This window comes from Leuresthes tenuis, unplaced genomic scaffold (genome assembly GCF_036924035.1).
Source record: "Leuresthes tenuis unplaced genomic scaffold, fLeuTen1.0.hap1 SCAF_50, whole genome shotgun sequence".
Lineage (NCBI taxonomy): Eukaryota > Metazoa > Chordata > Actinopteri > Atheriniformes > Atherinopsidae > Leuresthes > Leuresthes tenuis.
This window is the reverse complement of record NW_027325404.1, coordinates 482,082-504,792: the sequence shown is the minus strand read 5'-3', so window position 1 is coordinate 504,792 and position 22,711 is coordinate 482,082. Positions and strand designations below refer to the sequence as shown.

General features: G+C 42.5%; 6 non-coding genes across 6 annotated transcripts; 3 read left to right on the top strand and 3 right to left on the bottom strand.

The window, feature by feature from the left end:
* The first annotated feature begins 8,373 nt into the window (after positions 1–8,373).
* Positions 8,374–8,564, top strand: LOC140285683 (U2 spliceosomal RNA). Its single transcript, XR_011910666.1, has one exon. It is a non-coding gene; the product is annotated as a U2 spliceosomal RNA (small nuclear RNA).
* A 387-nt stretch (positions 8,565–8,951) lies between these two features.
* LOC140285709 (U5 spliceosomal RNA) lies at positions 8,952–9,065 on the top strand. Its single transcript, XR_011910689.1, has one exon. It is a non-coding gene; the product is annotated as a U5 spliceosomal RNA (small nuclear RNA).
* Positions 9,066–9,340: 275 nt separating this feature from the next.
* LOC140285686 (U2 spliceosomal RNA) lies at positions 9,341–9,526 on the top strand. The gene has a single exon (XR_011910669.1). It is a non-coding gene; the product is annotated as a U2 spliceosomal RNA (small nuclear RNA).
* Positions 9,527–16,202: 6,676 nt separating this feature from the next.
* On the bottom strand, positions 16,203–16,390 carry LOC140285667 (U2 spliceosomal RNA). Its single transcript, XR_011910652.1, has one exon. It is a non-coding gene; the product is annotated as a U2 spliceosomal RNA (small nuclear RNA).
* A 275-nt stretch (positions 16,391–16,665) lies between these two features.
* Positions 16,666–16,779, bottom strand: LOC140285659 (U5 spliceosomal RNA). The gene has a single exon (XR_011910644.1). It is a non-coding gene; the product is annotated as a U5 spliceosomal RNA (small nuclear RNA).
* A 411-nt stretch (positions 16,780–17,190) lies between these two features.
* LOC140285662 (U2 spliceosomal RNA) lies at positions 17,191–17,381 on the bottom strand. The gene has a single exon (XR_011910647.1). It is a non-coding gene; the product is annotated as a U2 spliceosomal RNA (small nuclear RNA).
* Positions 17,382–22,711: the final 5,330 nt, after the last annotated feature.

Below are 22,711 nucleotides of genomic sequence, written 5' to 3'. Positions count from 1 at the left end.
CTCTGCAACTTTAACAGCTGTGTGAGTGACCAGTAGCACCTGGAACGGGCCTTGCCAACGTTTGGACTTCCAATGTTTCCTGCGAAGTTCCTTCACCACCTGTCATCTGGTTGGAGTGGTGTGTTTTCTGTGGCTGGAAGGGCTGCTTTTACTGCCTGTGAAACTTGAGATAGAACAGTGGAAAGGTTTCGACAGTAAGACAACATAGCATCATCACAAACAGTTGTGGAAGGGAGGGGTCTGGTTACAGGTCCCAATCCCAGGTTAGGAGGTCTGCCAAATAAAATTTCAAATGGGCTGAGATTCACTTGAGCTCTGATTCTCATTCTCATGTAGATAAGCACAATAGGTAATGCTTTTGTCCATGGCAGACCTGTTTCTTCACAACATTTGGCTAACTTGGACTTTAATGTACCATTTTCTCTTTCCACAGCACCTCCACTCTGTGGATGATAAGCACAATGTGTGCGCAAGGTTATTCCCAGGAATTTACCAACCTCAGTCAATGCAGTGTTTTTAAAATGTGTGCCATTATCACTGCTGATCTTCTCTGGAATGCCCCATCTAGGAATGATTTCTGTTTAGCAGTGCTTTAGTCACTGCATTACTGTTTGCATGTTTTGCAGGGAAAACTTCAACCCATTTACTAAACACGTCCACTATTACTAGTGCATATTTCTTTCCTTCAGCTGGTGTGAGTTCAACAAAATCCATCATCAAATGTTCAAAAGGTTTCTCTGGTGGAGGGTGTGCAACTTGCGATGTGTGTAATGCCTTTCCTACATTATGTGTGGCACAAACCATACATGACTGACAGTATTTTTGCGCATATGAACTGAACCCTTTTGTGAACCACTGAGCAGTGAGTGCATTCAGCATCCCCCCTTTTGACACATGGTTCAACCCATGTGTCAATTTTGAAAAATGAGGAAAAAAATGTTTAGGTAGACAGGGTTTACCATCAGGTCCCATCCAAACACCATCCGTATGAGTTGCACCCACAGAGGACCAAATGCGTCCAGAGGACCAAATTTCATCTGCAGAGGCAAAAGTTTGCAAAGCATGGAGATCTGTGAGGGAGTCTTCTGCCTGCAAAGAGAGGGAAGCGAAAACAGGAAAAAAATTAGCTGCTTGCTTAGCTGCAGCATCAGCTCTGGCATTGCCACAAGCAACAGGATCGTCTGAGTTAGTGTGAGCCGTACACTTACAGACCGAGATTGCTGTAGGCAAAAGGATCGCATCAAGAAGATCAGAAACCTGCTTGGAGTTCAGAATAGTTTTACCATCTGATTTAAGGAAATGCCTGTGTTTCCACAGCGCACCAAAGTCATGAACAACACCAAAAGCATATCTGGAATCTGTGTAAATAGTGACAGACTTACCAGCTGCCAACTTACAAGCTTCAGTAAGTGCAATAAGCTCAGTAGTTTGAGCAGAGAAATGTTTAGGAAGAGAACCAGACAACAAAGTGTCATGTGAAGAACATACTGCAAACCAAACACAGTTTGTACCTGTGGCTGGATCACGCAAAGCTGATCCATCTACAAAAAGAATCATGTCAGAGTTTGGAAGAGGAGTCTCTAAAAGATCAGGTCGGGGTGTACAAACTTGTTCCAAAACAGCTTCACAGTCATGAGGCTCCCCATCCTCAGGAGTCGGAAGCAAAGTAGCAGGATTCAGAACAGTACAACGTTTAACAGTGACATTTGGCATATCACGGAGCACAGAGGTGTATCTGAGCCAACAAGCAGTTGAAAGATGTGAAGTTTTCTGCTCGAGAAGAATAATGGCAACAGCATGAGGAACCAAAACAGTCAAATTAGGGTAGCCCACAATATCTTGGGAGGCCAGGACAGCTTTCTCTGCAGCTGCAACAGCACGAAGACAACCAGGCAGGCCTGCAGCCACAGAGTCCAGTTTTGCTGAGAAATGAGCCACTGGCCTTTGCCTGCCCCATGTTCCTGCATAAGAACAGATGTCATACAACCATGCTTCTCATCAACTGCCTGTATGAAAGGTTTATGAGGATCTGGAATGCCAAGTGTTGGTGCTGTTTGAAGAGCCAGCTTAAGCTGACTAAAGGCTGATTCAGCCTCAGGAGTCCATGGAACACGATCAGCTGACTGGAGCTGCATGTCAGAACTGCAGCTGCCTTTACCATGGATAAGAGCACCTAAGAGAGCTTCGAGAAAAGAGTAGTTAGGAATAAAGTTCCTGCAGTAAGATGTTATACCTAAGAATGACATAAGCTGTTTTTTAGTAACCGGTTTAGGAATGATCTGAACTGCAGCAACATGTTTAGGAGAAAGTGAGCGCCCATCCTTAGAAATCACATGACCCAAAAAGGTGACTTCGTCCTGTACAAACTGTAACTTAGAAAGGCTGGCTTTATGGCCATAAGAAGGAAGATGTTTCAACAGATTCACTGTCTTTTTCACACTGTTGTTTAGATGGACCACATAAAAGGATGTCATCCGCATACTGCAAAAGAGCAGAGCCTGTGGTTGATTGAAGTTAATCCAGACTAGCTTTGAGGGCAGCATTGTAAATAGTGGGACTTTCACAGTACCCCTGGCATAACCGGGTAAAAGTCCAAGATCTCCCTTCAAACTAAAAAGCAAACCAAAATGGGCTATGAGGGTGCACTGGCGACAAGTCAACCACTGAGAAAAACTGTGCATCTGATGTAATTTGAGACAAAATAGTGTGTGGGTTGGGCACAGTAGGAGCATGTGGCTGAACTGCAGCATTCACCGCTTGGAGGTCCTGTACAAAACGCCATTCATCTGGCTGGCCAGCATCTTTAATCTTTTTAACAGGAAACAATGGAGTAAGCACAGGTGAATTTTCAAAAGGAACAATAACGCCTGTTTTCTGAAAAGATTGAAAAACAGGTTTAATCCCTTTAATTGCTTCAGGCTTAAAAGGGTATTGTTTTTTACATGGACAAAAGTCTGATTTAGGGGTGACAATTACTGGTTCACAGCCTTTTATCAACCCCACATCATATTTGCTCTTAGCCCAAAGATCATTGGGCACTTCAGCCAACATGGGTATCGAAGACAAATCTGTTTCAGATAAAAAACATGCTTCAAAATGTGATTCTGTGGTAGGAATTAAGTCCACAGTTCTTTGACAATGCATTGTACTCAAAAATGTTTTTTTGTATGCTGACAATCGTTCAGAAAACATCAAATTTGGATCAGCAGGTGAAACAGTCCACTCCATTTCTTTTTGACATGTAGCAACAAACTCTCCCACACCTTGTCACTGCCAGTGTGTACGTTTGGCCAAGGAAATGTGAGGGCGAGTACCACAAACATTAAAAAAATCAAAGTGCTCTGGAGTCAATAAAGTAGGCGCACATATTTTTTCACTTCTTCTCATAGTCATTGTCAGGCCCCAAAGAAATGTGTGATGTGCAGTGCAAATCAGTAGGTTGCATGAAATCAGAAAGGGGTGAAACTAACGCTTTTTCTTCTTCCACTAGTTGTTGTGAAAAAGGAGAGCTGGGAAGTTTCCACTCATAAGCATATGTAAGTGCCGATGAATCAAACTGCACTGCTGTGAAAAAAGGCTGTAACATAACCTTAACACCCTCTGGTGTAGAAGTTAAAATAATGCCTAATTTACACATGAGATCACAGCCCATCAGGTTAATGGGACACAACTCTGATAACAAAAATGAGTGTTTGAAGGAGAGCTCATCGGGAGTGACAACACGCAATGGGCATTGTCATTTTTTCCTTCACAACCTGGCCTGATGCAGACATACAGTAAACGTGGTTTCCACTTAACTTTGGAGGACAATCAAACTCCCCTGACGTCACTACTGATGAACATAAGTTCCTATATTCTGAGAGAAATATCTTTGCTCTAGGACGGAAATAGCATGCAAAACTTTACTACGTGAATCACAGTCGGCAAGCGTTGCTTCACTACACAGAGCAGGAAGAATGTGTGAGTGTGTTTGTGCTATCACCCATTAGTGGAGGCTCCGCTGCCGCGTGACGTCCAGAACCTGCCTCCCACCCTCAGTCAGCCTTTTGCCCAATTTCATCACTGTTTAGCTGTGGACAGTCCTTCTTCCAGTGTCCAGTCTGGCCACAGTAAAAACAAATATTCGGATCATAGCTCTGGCGTGGCCCATTTCGACCTCCTCTCCCACACGTCCACGTCTTCGACTTCGGCCTCGTCCTCTGTTTACACCAACTGCGTAATACATGGTCATGGTTGCCAAATGCAGCTCCTTTTCACACTTGTCCCTTTTGGTTGTCTTACGCGTCTCAACTTGGTTCTGAGCATGGCGAGCATATCGGCGAACGTCAGCCAAACGAGGACCCTCACACCATCCCACGTAAATGTTCTTTACTTCAGTGGCGACATCTATATAATATTGTCTGGGTCCCGTTAAAACATGTATTTTTCCCATCTAATTCCTTGTTTGCTTTAAAAAGAGTATTCCCCATTTTCTATCCCTTCAGTTGCCAACCAGTTTGTATGGAGTACACTGGAGCAACTTGACTGATCAGTAAAACACTGCTTTTGTTGTCACCGCAAGGCTTCCCCCGTCGGTTGGACACTACTGAGTAACTACAACTCAACACAGTTTATACACATAACATTCATATACATACTAACAAACAAACAAACAATAATTTATCGCAATTTTCTCATCTCTGTTTGAACGTACACCCAGGTAAATATTCCTGTAGTCTTCTCATACCGACTATGGACCCATTCATTGTTTAACTTCACTGTTTTGCAAATCCTAATTGAATATTACACATTGACATTGAACTTTACTGGATAAGCAGGTCTTCATTGCATTCAGCAGCCTATATGTGAGCATCTATGTGTAAGCTGTTCTTCTTTGCATTTATCAGCAGCAAGCAATTCTTCACTGCACATGCATATGTAAATAGTAAAACAATTCCAATGTGTTAGCGAAACCTCCTATATCACAGTGGTTTCTAAGATCTATTTTAAGTTCTTTGCCATCAGTGAGATGACATAGTTTACAAAGTGTGTCAAATTATCACTGAAGATCTTTTCAGGAATTTCAAATCTAGAAATGAGTTATTTTACGCGTGATTTTGCTACTGAGAGTGCATCTGCTTGTGCACATGGAAATATTTCAGACCATTTGGTAAAAACCTCTGTTGTCACTGAGCAGAATCGTTTCCCTTAACATTAATTTAGTTCAATGAAATCTACACAATAATGAAATAATGAAATACAAACAAATATGTTGAAAAAGATACACTGGCTTAGGGAATTATCTTCGTTTTGGTCTTAGATTGCCCTGTGGAATGTATTTTGCACATATTTGACCTGCTAGACAAAACTTTATTAATTTATTTATTCTAAAAAAAAAAATTCAATAATTAGTAAAACCATATGCTGTAAAAACCTTGTTCATTATTGCTTCCATCCCTCCTGTTGAGACATGACATGGTCCGTGGCTCAATACTGCAGCATATTTAAACAAATTCTTTGGCAGTATGGTTTTCCTTCCGGTCATTCATACGAGTCTATTATAGATGGCAATTGAATAACATCTAATAATGCTAAAATATTTGTAGTTTATACATTTAGCTGTGGATGTCAACATACCTGTTTTTCCAATGCTGTGTTAACACATGTACAGTTGAGAAGGCATACTGACTGTCAGTGTAAACGTTAACAACCTTTTTGTTATTTAATTTACAAGCTTCAGTTAAAGCTACCAATTCGACTGCTTGAACAGAGTAATTTTTTGGTAGTGGTTGTTTTAAGAAAACTTCAGTTTCTGTTACTACTGCAAATCCTGTAGCATTTGTGCCATCAGGGTTTTTTGCTTGACCTGTTGAATAAATATAGTTATTTCTGCATTTTCATAACGTATATCAGTTAAGTCTGGCCTGGGTAAAACACTGATGGTTATTTCTGACATGCAATCATGAGGCTTTCCATCTGTGGGGTAGGTAGCAGTGTGGATGGATTAAGTGTAGCACATCTCTCGACAACAAGGTGTGGCTGTGAAAGAAGAACTGTTATGTAGGAGAGATGTCTGGTAAAGATATTTTGTTAAGTAACCATATCACAGCCACTGCATGAGGTACCTTAAGTGTTAATGGGTGAAATAACACCATTATTGTTGATGCCTGCACTGCCAATGGCTTCTGGCCATTGATTCAAAAGTACGATCTCGTCCCTGTTTCCCCCTTTCAGTGGACACTGGCCCCTAATTACCGCAATTCAGCAGGGGGTCTTTCATTAGGAGTACTGGACTCCCCCGTGCACGGTTTCAGCTCCGACCCTGGAAAGCGGAAAAAACGTTGAGATCTGGTTTGAGGACCCAATTGTTGAGAAAAGTCTCTCAATGAGACTCAGAGTTGCTGGAGTCAGTTAATGCAAATGTTTAATCTTGCAGCAAGTTCAAGAATGTGTGTGTGTATGGGTGTATGTGTGCGAACGTGTGTGAGTTTGTGTGTGTGAGAGTTTAAAGAACCTGTTATCCACAGGCAGGTCTTAACTAGTATGGCACAGGTCCAGCCTGTCTCATCTTTTTTGGAAGGTCCAGCGCTCGGCCGTAACCCTTCTGTCTGTTTGGACTCTCACATACATTCGGTTAATCATAGAAAAACGAGAACAAAACTTTTTAGCCCCTTAAATTCATAAAACAGACATGGTGCAGTTATTTCCATTCTAGAAAATAAGAGTAATCACCACCATTCCTATAAATTCTGGATATTCTAACAATCTGAATCTTTTTTAAATGTTCGATGAAGCCCTTTGCTGTTCTGTTTAGAGACTCAGCTGATCATAAACCAAGTTTTGCTCTTGAACCAAGCTTCTAAACTCTTCACCTTTTTCATTTCTCAGTTAGTATTCACTTTAAAACTGATTAAAAGAAAAATTAAATGAATGCCTATCAACAAATGTGGGATCTAAACTCTAGTGCTTTCTCTAAAATAATTTCCTTTCTCAATTCAGAAATGTGTGTGTGTAAGTCGCAACACCCGTGACACCAAAACGGCTTTCTTTTCTCTCTTTTCTCTACACTCTGCACTGTGAGCACACACACCAAATCAGAAAGGCTTTTTTCTCTCTTTTCTACATTATGGACTGTGGGGACAGTCCATAATGTGTGCCAGGGCGTTGTCTCACGTATTAGATTATGCTTAAGATACGAATGGGTTTATCAGTCACATCAGAATCCATACATACTGATCCTCCCGTAATAAAATGGTCGGATCTTATCAAACACACTTTGTTTCTTGTGACAAGTCAGCGAAACAGCGTATACACGTCAAGACACTGAATCAAGTTTGCCACAAGAACTCATAAGTTTGGCAGTATTGCTCTGCCGTCAGCAATCATACACCCATTTTATTTTCATGAGACATGTGCAGGCACCTGTTCATCTACTGTTCTATCACTATGAATTAGTTTATCTATTATCAATAAGGATACTTCTACAACTACTATCAAAGTATGTCCAGACTTCTTATGTTGTCAGTTGCTATATATGAATAAGTGGGTTGCTACTGAAAAGCATTAAGCATGTCACACAGCCCAAACATATAACATTTCAGGACACACCACACAGTTAACAACCACAGTGAAGCGTGTCAAAGCCCAAACATGTAACATTCAACAGGACACTTACACAACACATTCAAATCAAACAGTCAGACAACATACAAGAACATATACCCCAGCCGGCATTGCTCCCTGCCTATTTTCCTACAACTCACTATGTGTGCGCACACCTTTATTCACAAACTCTTCAACTTATACTCTTTTACCGAAGCTGCTACAGCTCGATTGGCCAAATACCCTTAGATCCTATTTCGGTGAATTTGACATCTGCCTTGTATGTAACAGATTAGCGGTTTAGCAGTTTTAATTTAGTTTGAGTGAAGGAATTCATTTTATAGCAAAATCCGAAATCGTGAAGAACTCATGAAAGTAAGCTTATTCTCGGATTCCTGAAACTTTAGATTTGCTCTTTCTTTTACTGCAAAGTACAACGTTGAGCAGCACTAATGAGTTGTTTCTATTTTTGGCAGGCTTTACCTTTGCGGATGAAGCCCTTTCTGTCTGTGCAAAAGAAATCTTGTTACTGTGCAGAGTGACTTCTCTGAGTAGAGTCGCCTTACTTGTTGCGACTGTGCCGATGTTCGAAGCTGGAGTGCAAAGTTGTTGCTTGAATGGTGCTCGCTGGAGCGTGTGGTAGTGTAAAGTTATACCATTTAAAAGGGCTGAAGAGTGCTCAGTGCAGCGGGTGGGCGGAGGTGCAAAGTGACACTATGGCCATAAAAAGAACACCGCTACAAGTGCGCATTGTGCCAGGAAGGGCCCTCGGACGTGAACCAGTGGACAGTTATCGCTTCTCGGCCTTTTGGCTAAGATCAAGTGTAGTATCTGTTCTTATCAGTTTAATGTCTGATATGTCCTCTATGCGAGGACTACATATTAAATGGATTTTTATCAATAGGAGTTGAAAAAGGAGCTTGCTCCGTTCACTCCAAGCATCGACCCGGTACTGCAGTGCCGCTGGGAACGGTGCGCTCTCCTCTGCTCTTGTGAAAAAGCAAACAGCGGTGCAGGATGGAAGTTTCTTTTAATCTGCTGAGAAAAGAGAGTGAATGCGAAGCAGACTTTAACACGGCTCTGGGAGCGAGCCGAGTGCGGGCTAACCGGGACAATTGCTTGAAAGAAACGCGACACAAAATGAGCAGTCAGAACAAAGCCTCAATACGGTGTTCCTGTGTTGTTTGTGGCTGCCTTGTCTTTTGCACAGAGTAAAAGACAAGGCAGCCATCGAATAGGGCCCGATTGTTCCTACTTGGTCAGCCGAGGAGCAAGGGGGGGAGCAAGCGTCTCAACCAAGCAAAGCTCACCATGGGGAAGGTGGCTATGCCAACTAGCCTGATGCCATGCTCCCGCAGTGATGGATAATCGTACACTGGTTTCTCTTCATAATGTACAAGTCTTTCGCCTTTTACTAAAGACTTCCGTGGAGAGCAGCACTAATGAATTGTTTCTATTTTTGGCAGGCTTTACCTTTGCGGGTGAAGCCCTTTCTGTCTGTGCAAAAGAAATCTTGTTACTGTGCAGAGTGACTTCTCTGAGTAGAGTCGCCTTACTTGTTGCGACTGTGCCGATGTTGCTTGAATGGTGCTCGCTGGAGCGTGCGGTAGTGTAAAGTTATACCATTTAAAAGGGTTGAAGAGTGCTCAGTGCAGCGGGTGGGCGGAGGTGCAAAGTGACACTATGGCCATAAAACGAACACCGCTACAAGTGCGCATTGTGCCAGGAAGGGCCCTCGGACGTGAACCAGTGGACAGATATCGCTTCTCGGCCTTTTGGCTAAGATCAAGTGTAGTATCTGTACTTATCAGTTTAATATGTGATATGTCTATGCAAGGACTACATATTAAATGGATTTTTATCAATAGGATTTGAAAAAGGAACGGTGCGCTCTCCTCTGCTCTTGTGAAAAAGCAAACAGCGGTGCAGGATGGAAGTTTCTTTTAATCTGCTGAGAAAAGAGAGTGAATGCAAAGCAGACTTTAACACGGCTCTGGTAGCGAGCCGAGTGCGGGCTAACCAGGAGAATTGCTTGAAAGATACGCGACACCGAATGAGCGGTCAGAACAAAATCTCAATACGGTGTTCTTGTGGTGTTTTTATAAAATGCGGTGTAAAAAAAGGTGTGAATGCCCCATAGAAAACTAAAAGGTGGAGCGGAAGTGTTCGGCTGCAAGAAGGTGTGAATGTCCGACTATATTTGGTGAAAAGCAGGTGAAGCAAGGTCTGAATGCCCAACCTTACATCATCAAAAGCGAGATAAGAGGTTTTTGGCTGCAAGAAGGCCATAGTTTGCCAAAAGCGGGTAAGGTGCGAATGATCGGCTAAATATCAACAAAAGTGGGGGCGGAGGTCTTCGGATGCAAGTGGGTGTGAATATCCCACCATACAAGTATGGTGGAGAGGAAGCTGTGAATGGCCGACCATAGTTTGCAAAAAGCGGGTGAGAAAAGGTGCGAATGTCCAACCATACATGATCAAAACAGGGAGCGGAGGTGTTTTGCTGCGACAAGGTGTGAATGTCCACCCATAATTAATGAAAAGCGGGCAACAAGTAGGTTCGAATGCCCAACCATACATCATCAAAAGCAGGAGTGGATGTGTTCGGCTACAAGAAGGTTTGAATGTCCGAGCATAGTTTGTAAAAAGCGGGTAAGAAAAGGTTCGAATGCCCGAACATACACCATCAAAAGAGGGAGCGGAGGTGTTCCGCTGAAAGACGGTGTGAATGTCCGACCATAGTTGGTAAAAAGCGGGTAAGAAAAGGTTCGAATGCCCGAATATATACCATCAAAACGGAAGCGGAGGTGTTCGGCTGTAAGAAGTTGTGAATGTCCGACCAAAGTTTGTAAAAAGCAGTTAAGAAAAGGTTCGAATATCCAACCAAACATAATCAAAAGTGGGAGCAGAGCTGTTCGACTGCAAGTAGGTGTGAATGTCCACCCATAATTCCTGAAAAATGGGTAAGAAAAGGTGCGAATGCCCAACCATACATCATCAAAAGAAGAAGTGGATGTGTTCTGCTACAAGAAGGTTTGAATATCCGACCATAGTTTGTAAAAAGTGGGTAAGAAAAAGTTCGAATGCCCGAACATACACCATCAAAAGAGGGAGCGGAGGTGTTCCGCTGTAAGATGCTGCGAATGTCCGACCATAGTTGGTAAAAAGCGGGTAAAAAAAGGTTAAAAAACCCGACTGTACACAATCAATAGCGGAAGCGGAGTTGTTCGGCTACAAGAAGGTGTGTAAGTCCACCAATAATTACTGAAAAATGGGTAAGAAAAGGTGTGAATGCCCAACTATACATCATCAAAAGCAGAAGTGGATGTGTTCGGCCACAAGAAGGTTTGAATGTCCGACCATAGTTTGTAAAAGGCGGGTAAGAAAAGGTTCGAATGCCCGTACATACACAATCAAAAGAGGGAGCGGAGGTGTTTCGCTGCAAGAAGGTGTGAATGTCCGAGCATAGTTTGTAAAAAGTGGGTGAGAAAAGGTTCGAATGCCAGAACATACACCATCAAAAGAGGGAGCGGAGGTGTTCCGCTGTAAGAAGGTGTGAATGTCCGACCATAGTTGGTAAAAAGCGGGTAAGAAAAGGTTCGAATGCCAAAATATACACCATCAAAAGCGGAAGCCGAGGTGTTCGGCTGCAAGTAGGTGTGAATGTCAGATCATAATTTGCAAAAAGCTGATGAGAAAGGTGTGAATGACCGACAATAATTGCTGAAAAATGTGTTAGAAAAGGTAAGAATGCCGGACCATTCATCATCAAAAGCGGGAGAAGAGGTGTTCGGCTGCAAGAAGCTGTGAATGTCCAGCCATAATTACTCAAAAACGGGTAAGAAAAGGTAGTATTGCCAGACCATAAATGATCAAAAAAGGGAGCGGAGGTTTTCCGCTGTAAGAAGGTGTGAATATCCGACCATAATTGGTAAAAAGCGGGTAAGAAAAGGTGCAAATGCCCGACAATGTATGATCAAAAGAGGGAGCGGAGGTTTTCGGCTGCAAGAAGGTCTAAATGTCCAACCATAATTTGTAAAAACCGGGGAAGAAAAGGCTCCGAAGCCCAACTATACACCATCAAAAGCGGGAGCGGAGGTGTTCAGCTGCAAGAAGGTCTGAATGTCCATCAATAATTGCTAGAAAACATGAAAAAAAAATTTCGAATATCCAACCGCACATGATCATAAGTGGGAGAAGAGGTGTTCAGCTGCAAGAAGGTGTGAATGTCCACCCATAATTCCTCAAAAATGGGTAAGAAAAGGTGCGAATGCCCAACCATACATCATCAAAAGAAGAAGTGGATGTGTTCTGCTACAAGAAGGTTTGAATGTCCGACCATAGTTTGTAAAAAGTGGGTAAGAAAAAGTTCGAATGCCCGAACATACACCATCAAAAGAGGGAGCGGAGGTGTTCCGCTGTAAGATGCTGCGAATGTCCGACCATAGTTGGTAAAAAGCGGGTAATAAAAGATTAAAAAAACCCGACTGTACACAATCAATAGCGGAAGCGGAGTTGTTCGGCTACAAGAAGGTGTGAAAGTCCACCAATAATTACTGAAAAATGGGTAAGAAAAGGTGTGAATGCCCAACTATACATCATCAAAAGCAGAAGTGGATGTGTTCGGCCACAAGAAGGTTTGAATGTCCGACCATAGTTTGTAAAAGGCGGGTAAGAAAAGGTTCGAATGCCCTTACATACACAAATGAAAAGAGGGAGCGGAGGTGTTTCGCTGCAAGAAGGTGTGAATGTCCAGCCATAATTACTCAAAAACGGGTAAGAAAAGGTAGTATTGCCAGACCATAAATGATCAAAAAAGGGAGCGGAGGTTTTCCGCTGTAAGAAGGTGTGAATATCCGACCATAATTGGTAAAAAGCGGGTAAGAAAAGGTGCAAATGCCCGACAATGTATGATCAAAAGAGGGAACAGAGGTTTTCGGCTGCAAGAAGGTCTAAATGTCCAACCATAATTTGTAAAAACCGGGGAAGAAAAGGCTCGGAAGCCCAACTATACACCATCAAAAGCGGGAGCGGAGGTGTTCAGCTGCAAGAAGGTCTGAATGTCCATCAATAATTGCTAGAAAACATGAAAAAAATTTTTCGAATATCCAACCGCACATGATCATAAGTGGGAGAGGAGGTGTTCAGCTGCAAGAAGGTGTGAATGTCCACCCATAATTCCTCAAAAATGGGTAAAAAAAAAGGTGCGAATGCCCAACCATACATCATCAAAAGCAGGACTGGATGTGTTCGGCTACAAGAAGGTTTGAATGTCCGAGCATAGTTTGTAAAAAGCGGGTAAGAAAAGGTTCGAATGCCCGAACATACACCATCAAAAGAGGGAGCGGAGGTGTTCCGCCATAAGAAGGTGTGAATGTCCGACCGTAGTTGGTTAAAATACCCGACTGTACACAATCAATAGCGGGAGCGAATGTGTTCGGCTACAAGAAGGTGTGAATGGCCGACCATTTTTTGTAAATAGCGGGTAAGAAAAGGTGCGAATGCCCGACAATGTATGATCAAAAGAGGGAGCGGAGGTTTTCGGCTAAAAGAAGGTCTGAATTTCCAACCATAATTTGTAAAAACCGGGGAAGAAAAGGCTCGAAAGCCCGACTATACACCATCAAAAGCGGCAGCAGAGGGGTTCAGCTGCAAGAAGGTCTGAATGTCCATCAATAATTGCTAGAAAAAATGAAAGAAAATTTTCGAATATAAAACCGCACATGATCATATGCGGGAGAGGAGGTGTTCAGCTGCAAGAAGGTGTGAATGTCCACCCATAATTCCTGAAAAATGGGTAAAAAAAGGTGCGAATGCCCAACCATACATCATCAAAAGCATGTGTGAATGTCAGATCATAATTTGCAAAAACCTGATTGTGTGCAGCTGAACACCTCTGCTCCCGCTTTTGATGGTGTATAGTCGGGCTTTCGAGGCTTTTCTTCAACGGTGTTTACAAATTATGGTTGGAAATTCAGACCTTGCAGCCGAACACCTCCGCTCCCTCTTTTGATCATACATTGTCGGGCATTCGCACCTTGTCTTACCCGCGTTTTACAAACCATGGTCGGACTTTCACACCTTCTTGTAGCTGAACAACTCCGCTCCCGCTATTGATTGTGTACAGTCGGGTATTTTAACCTTTTCTTACCCGCTTTTTACCAATTATGGTCGGACATTCACACCGTCTTACAGCGGAACACCTCCGCTCCCTCTTTTGATGGTGTATGTTCGGGCATTCAAACTTTTTCTTACCCACTTTTCACAAACTATGGTCGGACATTCAAACCTTCTTGTAGCAGAACACATCCACTTCTTCTTTTGATGATGTATGGTTGGGCATTCGCACCTTTTCTTACCCATTTTTCAGGAATTATGGGTGGACATTCACACCTACTTGCAGTCGAACAGCTCTGCTCCCACTTTTGATTATGTTTGGTTGGATATTCGCACCTTTTCTTAACTGCTTTTTACAAACTTTGGTCGGACATTCACAACTTCTTACAGCCGAACACCTCCGCTTCCGCTTTTGATGGTATATATTCGGGCATTCGAACCTTTTCTTACCCGCTTTTTACCAACTATGGTCGGACATTCACACCGTCTTTCAGCGGAACACCTCCGCTCCCTCTTTTGATGGTGTATGTTCGGGCATTCGCACCTTTTATTACCCACTTTTTACAAACTATGGTCGTACATTCAAACCTTCTTGTAGCCGAAAACCTCCACTCCCTCTTTTGATCATACTTTGTCGGGCATTCGCACCTTTTCTTACCCGCTTTTTACAAACTATGCTCGGACATTCAAACCTTCTTGTAGCCAAACACATCCACTCCTGCTTTTGTTGATGTATGGTTGGGCATTCGAACCTACTTGTTGCCCGCTTTTCATTAATTATGGGTGGACATTCACACCTTGTCGCAGCCAAACACCTCCGCTCCCTGTTTTGATCATGTATGGTTGGACATTCGCACCTTTTCTCACCCGCTTTTTGCAAACTATGGTCGGCCATTCACAGCTTCCTCTCCACCATACTTGTATGGTGGGATATTCACACCCACTTGCATCCGAAGACCTCCGCCCCCACTTTTGTTGATATTTAGTCGGTCATTCACACCTTACCCGTTTTCTTGCCGCCAAACACCTCTGATCTCGCTTTTGATGATGTAAGATTGGGCATTCAGACCTTGCTTTTCCTGCTTTTCACCAACTATATATATAACATTCACACCTTCTTGCAGCCGAACACTTCCGCTCCACCTTTTAGGTATCTATCACACCTTTTTTTTCACCGCATTTTATAGATTATGGTTGGAAATTCTCAACCACTCATCCGAAGACCTCTCCTCCCGCTTTTGTTAATATATTTGAACTTTAGTCAGACATTCACACCTACTTGCAGCCGAACACCACCTCTCTAGCTTTTGATGATGTATGGTCCGGCATTCTTACCGTTTCTAACACATTTTTCAGCAATTGTGGTAGGACATTCACACCTTCTTGCAGCTGAACACCTCTCCCACTTATGATCATGTGCGGATTGATTTTCGAAAATTTTCTTTCATGTTTTCTAGCAATTAAAAATGGACATTTAGACCTTCTTGCAGCTGAACACCTCCGCTACCGCTTTTGATCATACATTGTCAGGCATTCGCACCTTGTCTTACCCGCTTTTTACAAAATTTAGTCGAACATTCACACCTTTTTGCAGCCGAACACAGTTTTTTGCAGCCGAATTTGGGCATTCGAACCTTTTCATACCCACTTTTTACCAACTATGGTCGGACATTCACACCGTCTTACAGCGGAACACCTCCGCTCCCTCTTTTGATGGTGTATGTTCGGGCATTCGAACCTTTTCTTACCCGCTTTTTACAAACTATGCTCGGACATTCAAACCTTCTTGTAGCCGAACACATCCACTCCTGCTTTTGATGATGTATGGTTGGGCATTCGAACCTACTTGTTGCCCGCTTTTCATTAATTATGGGTGGACATTCACACCTTGTCGCAGCCAAACACCTCCGCTCCCTGTTTTGATCATGTATGGTTGGACATTCGCACCTTTTCTTACCCGCTTTTTGCAAACTATGGTCGGCCATTCACAGCTTCCTCTCCACCATACTTGTATGGTGGGATATTCACACCCACTTGCATCCGAAGACCTCCGCCCCCACTTTTGTTGATATTTAGCCGATCATTCGCACCTTACCCGCTTTTGGCAAACTATGGCCTTCTAGCAGCCAAAAACCTCTGATCTCGCTTTTGATGATGTAAGGTTGGGCATTCAGACCTTGCTTCACCTGCTTTTCACCAAATATAGTCGGACATTCACACCTTCTTGCAGCCGAATACTTCCGCTCCACCTTTTAGTTTTCTATGGGGCATTCACACCTTTTTTTACACCGCATTTTATAAAAACACCACAGGAACACCGTATTGAGGCTTTGTTCTGACCGCTCATTCGGTGTCGCGTTTCTTTCAAGCAATTCTCCTGGTTAGCCCGCACTCGGCTCGCTCCCAGAGCCGTGTTAAAGTCTGCTTCGCATTCACTCTCTTTTCTCAGCAGATTAAAAGAAACTTCCATCCTGCACCGCTGTTTGCTTTTTCACAAGAGCAGAGGAGAGCGCACCGTTCCCAGCGGCACTGCAGTACCGGGTCGATGCTTGGAGTGAACGGAGCAAGCTCCTTTTTCAACTCCTATTGATAAAAATCCATTTAATATGTAGTCCTCGCATAGACATATCACATATTAAACTGATAAGTACAGATACTACACTTGATCTTAGCCAAAAGGCCGAGAAGCGATATCTGTCCACTGGTTCACGTCCGAGGGCCCTTCCTGGCACAATGCGCACTTGTAGCGGTGTTCGTTTTATGGCCATAGTGTCACTTTGCACCTCCGCCCACCCGCTGCACTGAGCACTCTTCAACCCTTTTAAATGGTATAACTTTACACTACCGCACGCTCCAGCGAGCACCATTCAAGCAACATCGGCACAGTCGCAACAAGTAAGGCGACTCTACTCAGAGAAGTCACTCTGCACAGTAACAAGATTTCTTTTGCACAGACAGAAAGGGCTTCACCCGCAAAGGTAAAGCCTGCCAAAAATAGAAACAATTCATTAGTGCTGCTCTCCACGGAAGTCTTTAGTAAAGGGCGAAGGACTTGTACATTATGAAGAGAAACCAGTGTACGATTATCCATCACTGCGGGAGCAGGGCATCAGGCTAGTTGGCATAGCCACCTTCCCCATGGTGAGCTTTGCTTGGTTGAGATGCTTGCTCCCCCCCCTTGCTCCTCGGCTGACCAAGTAGGAACAATCGGGCCCTATTTGATGGCTGCCTTGTCTTTTACTCTGTGCAAAAGACAAGGCAGCCACAAACAACACGGGAACACCGTATTGAGGCTTTGTTCTGACTGCTCATTCGGTGTCGCGTTTCTTTCAAGCAATTCTCCCGGTTAGCCCGCACTCGGCTCGCTCCCAGAGCCGTGTTAAAGTCTGCTTCGCATTCACTCTCTTTTCTCAGCAGATTAAAAGAAAGTTTCATCTTAGGCTCCCTGAAACTTCCATCCTGCACCGCTGTTTGCTTTTTCACAAGAGCAGAGGAGAGCGCACCGTTCCCAGCGGCACTGCAGTACCGGGTCGATGCTTGGAGTGAACGGAGCAAGCTCCTTTTTCAACTCCTATTGATAAAAATCCATTTAATATGTAGTCCTCGCATAGAGGACATATCAGACATTAAACTGATAAGAACAGATGTTACACTTGATCTTAGCCAAAAGGCCGAGAAGCGATAACTGTCCACTGGTTCACGTCCGAGGGCCCTTCCTGGCACAATGCGCACTTGTAGCGGTGTTCTTTTTATGGCCATAGTGTCACTTTGCACCTCCGCCCACCCGCTGCACTAAGCACTCTTCAGCCCTTTTAAATGGTATAACTTTACACTACCACACGCTCCAGTGAGCACCATTCAAGCAACAACTTTGCACTCCAGCTTCGAACATCGGCACAGTCGCAACAAGTAAGGCGACTCTACTCAGAGAAGTCACTCTGCACAGTAACAAGATTTCTTTTGCACAGACAGAAAGGGCTTCATCCGCAAAGGTAAAGCCTGCCAAAAATAGAAACAACTCATTAGTGCTGCTCAACGTTGTACTTTGCAGTAAAAGAAAGAGCAAATCTAAAGTTTCAGGAATCCGAGAATAAGCTTACTTTCATGAGTTCTTCACGATTTCGGATTTTGCTATAAAATGAATTCCTTCACTCAAACTAAATTAAAACTGCTAAACCGCTAATCTGTTACATACAAGGCAGATGTCAAATTCACCGAAATAGGATCTAAGGGTATTTGGCTTATCGAGCTGTAGCAGCTTCGGTAAAAGAGTATAAGTTGAAGAGTTTGTGAATAAAGGTGTGCGCACACATAGTGAGTTGTAGGAAAATAGGCAGGGAGCAATGCCGGCTGGTGTATATGTTCTTGTATGTTGTCTGACTGTTTGATTTGAATGTGTTGTGTAAGTGTCCTGTTGAATGTTACATGTTTGGGCTTTGACACGCTTCACTGTGGTTGTTAACTGTGTGGTGTGTCCTGAAATGTTATATGTTTGGGCTGTGTGACATGCTTAATGCTTTTCAGTAGCAACCCACTTATTCATATATAGCAACTGACAACATAAGAAGTCCGGACATACTTTGATAGTAGTTGTAGAAGTATCCTTATTGATAATAGATAAACTAATTCATAGTGATAGAACAGTAGATGAACAGGTGCCTGCACATGTCTCATGAAAATAAAATGGGTGTATGATTGCTGACGGCAGAGCAATACTGCCAAACTTATGAGTTCTTGTGGCAAACTTGATTCAGTGTCTTGACGTGTATACGCTGTTTCGCTGACTTGTCACAAGAAACAAAGTGTGTTTGATAAGATCCGACCATTTTATTATTGGAGGATCAGTATGTATGGATTCTGATGTGACTGATAAACCCATTCGTATCTTAAGCATAATCTAATACGTGAGACAACGCCCTGGCACACAATCAAAAAAAAAAGAGAGAGAGCGGTTTTGTGTCCCCACAGTCCTTTCTGATTTGGTGTGTGTGCTCACAGTGCAGAGTGTAGAGAAAAGAGAGAAAAGAAAGCCGTTTTGGTGTCACGGGTGTTGTGACTTACACACATACATTTCTGAATTGAGAAAAGAAATTATTTTAGAGAAAGCACTAGAGTTTAGATCCCACATTTGTTGATAGGCATTCATTTAATTTTTCTTTTAATCAGTTTTAAAGTGAATACTAACTGAGAAATGAAAAAGGTGAAGAGTTTAGAAGCTTGGTTCAAGAGCAAAACTTGGTTTATGATCAGCTGAGTCTCTAAACAGAACAGCAATGGGCTTCATCGAACATTTAAAAAAGATTCAGATTGTTAGAATATCCAGAATTTATAGGAATGGTGGTGATTACTCTTATTTTCTAGAATGGAAATAACTGCACCATGTCTGTTTTATGAATTTAAGGGGCTAAAAAGTTTTGTTCTCATTTTTCTATGATTAACCGAATGTATGTGAGAGTCCAAACAGACAGAAGGGTTACGGCCGAGCGCTGGACCTTCCAAAAAAGATGAGACAGGCTGGACCTGTGCCATACTAGTTAAGACCTGCCTGTGGATAACAGGTTCTTTAAACTCTCACACACACAAACTCACACACGTTCACACACATACACCCATACACACACACATTCTTGAACTTGCTGCAAGATTAAACATTTGCATTAACTGACTCCAGCAACTCTGAGTCTCATTGAGAGACTTTTCTCAACAATTGGGTCCTCAAACCAGATCTCAACGTTTTTTCCGCTTTCCAGGGTCGGAGCTGAAACCGTGCACGGGGGAGTCCAGTACTCCTAATGAAAGACCCCCTGCTGAATTGCGGTAATTAGGGGCCAGTGTCCACTGAAAGGGGGAAAAAGGGACGAGATCGTACTTTTGAATCAATGGCCAGAAGCCATTGGCAGTGCAGGCATCAACAATAATGGTGTTATTTCACCCATTAACACTTAAGGTACCTCATGCAGTGGCTGTGATATGGTTACTTAACAAAATATCTTTACCAGACATCTCTCCTACATAACAGTTCTTCTTTCACAGCCACACCTTGTTGTCGAGAGATGTGCTACACTTAATCCATCCACACTGCTACCTACCCCACAGATGGAAAGCCTCATGATTGCATGTCAGAAATAACCATCAGTGTTTTACCCAGGCCAGACTTAACTGATATACGTTATGAAAATGCAGAAATAACTATATTTATTCAACAGGTCAAGCAAAAAACCCTGATGGCACAAATGCTACAGGATTTGCAGTAGTAACAGAAACTGAAGTTTTCTTAAAACAACCACTACCAAAAAATTACTCTGTTCAAGCAGTCGAATTGGTAGCTTTAACTGAAGCTTGTAAATTAAATAACAAAAAGGTTGTTAACGTTTACACTGACAGTCAGTATGCCTTCTCAACTGTACATGTGTTAACACAGCATTGGAAAAACAGGTATGTTGACATCCACAGCTAAATGTATAAACTACAAATATTTTAGCATTATTAGATGTTATTCAATTGCCATCTACAATAGACTCGTATGAATGACCGGAAGGAAAACCATACTGCCAAAGAATTTGTTTAAATATGCTGCAGTATTGAGCCACGGACCATGTCATGTCTCAACAGGAGGGATGGAAGCAATAATGAACAAGGTTTTTACAGCATATGGTTTTACTAATTATTGAATTTTTTTTTTTAGAATAAATAAATGAATAAAGTTTTGTCTAGCAGGTCAAATATGTGCAAAATACATTCCACAGGGCAATCTAAGACCAAAACGAAGATAATTCCCTAAGCCAGTGTATCTTTTTCAACATATTTGTTTGGATTTCATTATTTCATTATTGTGTAGATTTCATTGAACTAAATTAATGTTAAGGGAAACGATTCTGCTCAGTGACAACAGAGGTTTTTACCAAATGGTCTGAAATATTTCCATGTGCACAAGCAGATGCACTCTCAGTAGCAAAATCACGCGTAAAATAACTCATTTCTAGGTTTGAAATTCCTGAAAAGATCTTCAGTGATAATTTTACACACTTTGTAAACTATGTCATCTCACTGATGGCAAAGAACTTAAAATAGATCTTAGAAACCACTGTGATATAGAAGGTTTCGCTATCACATTGGAATTGTTTTACTATTTACATATGCATGTGCAGTGAAGAATTGCTTGCTGCTGATAAATGCAAAGAAGAACAGCTTACACATAGATGCTCACATATAGGCTGCTGAATGCAATGAAGACCTGCTTATCCAGTAAAGTTCAATGTCAATGTGTAATATTCAATTAGGATTTGCAAAACAGTGAAGTTAAACAATGAATGGGTCCATAGTCGGTATGAGAAGACTACAGGAATATTTACCTGGGTGTACGTTCAAACAGAGATGAGAAAATTGCGATAAATTATTGTTTGTTTGTTTGTTAGTATGTATATGAATGTTATGTGTATAAACTGTGTTGAGTTGTAGTTACTCAGTAGTGTCTCAGTGAAACAACCGACGGGGGAAGCCTTGCGGTGACAACAAAAGCAGTGTTTTACTGATCAGTCAAGTTGCTCCAGTGTACTCCATACAAACTGGTTGGCTACTGAAGGGATAGAAAATGGGGAATACTTGTTTTAAAGCAAACAAGGAATTAGATGGGAAAAATACATGTTTTAACGGGACCCAGACAATATTATATAGATGTCGCCACTGAAGTAAAGAACATTTACGTGGGATGGTGTGAGGGTCCTCGTTTGGCTGACGTTCGCCGATATGCTCGCCATGCTCAGAACCAAGTTGAGACGCGTAAGACAACCAAAAGGGACAAGTGTGAAAAGGAGCTGCATTTGGCAACCATGACCATGTATTACGCAGTTGGTGTAAACAGAGGACGAGGCCGAAGTCGAAGACGTGGACGTGTGGGAGAGGAGGTCGAAATGGGCCACGCCAGAGCTATGATCCGAATATTTGTTTTTACTGTGGCCAGACTGGACACTGGAAGAAGGACTGTCCACAGCTAAAAAGTGATGAAATTGGGCAAAAGGCTGACTGAGGGTGGGAGGCAGGTTCTGGACGTCACGCGGCAGCGGAGCCTCCACTAATGGGTGATAGCACAAACACACTCACACATTTTTCCTGCTCTGTGTAGTGAAGCAACGCTTGCCGACTGTGATTCACGTAGTAAAGTTTTGCATGCTATTTCCGTCCCAGAGCAAAGATATTTCTCTCAGAATATAGGAACTTATGTTCATCAGTAGTGACGTCAGGGGAGTTTGATTGTCCTCCAAAGTTAAGTGGAAACCACGTTTACTGTATGTCTGCATCAGGCCAGGTTGTGAAGGAGAAAATGACAATGCCCATTGCGTGTTGTCACTCCCGATGAGCTCTCCTTCAAACACTCATTTTTGTTATCAGAGTTGTGTCCCATTAACCTGATGGGCTGTGATCTCATGTGTAAATTAGGCATTATTTTAACTTCTACACTAGAGGGTGTTAAGGTTATGTTACAGCCTGACAAAGTTTTCACAGCAGTGCAGTTTGATTCATCGGCACTTACATATGCTTATGAGTGGAAACTTCCCAGCTCTCCTTTTTCACAACAACTAGTGGAAGAAGCAAAAGTGTTAGTTTCACCCCTTTCTGATTTCATGCAACCTACTGATTTGCACTGCACATCACACATTTCTTTGGGGCCTGACAATGACTATGAGAAGAAGTGAAAAAATATGTGCGCCTACTTTATTGACTCCAGAGCACTTTGATTTTTTTAATGTTTGTGGTACTCGCCCTCACATTTCCTTGGCCAAACGTACACACTGGCAGTGACAAGGTGTGGGAGAGTTTGTTGCTACATGTCAAAAAGAAATGGAGTGGACTGTTTCACCTGCTGATCCAAATTTGATGTTTTCTGAACGATTGTCAGCATACAAAAAAACATTTTTGAGTACAATGCATTGTCAAAGAACTGTGGACTTAATTCCTACCACAGAATCACATTTTGAAGCATGTTTTTTATCTGAAACAGATTTGTCTTCGATAC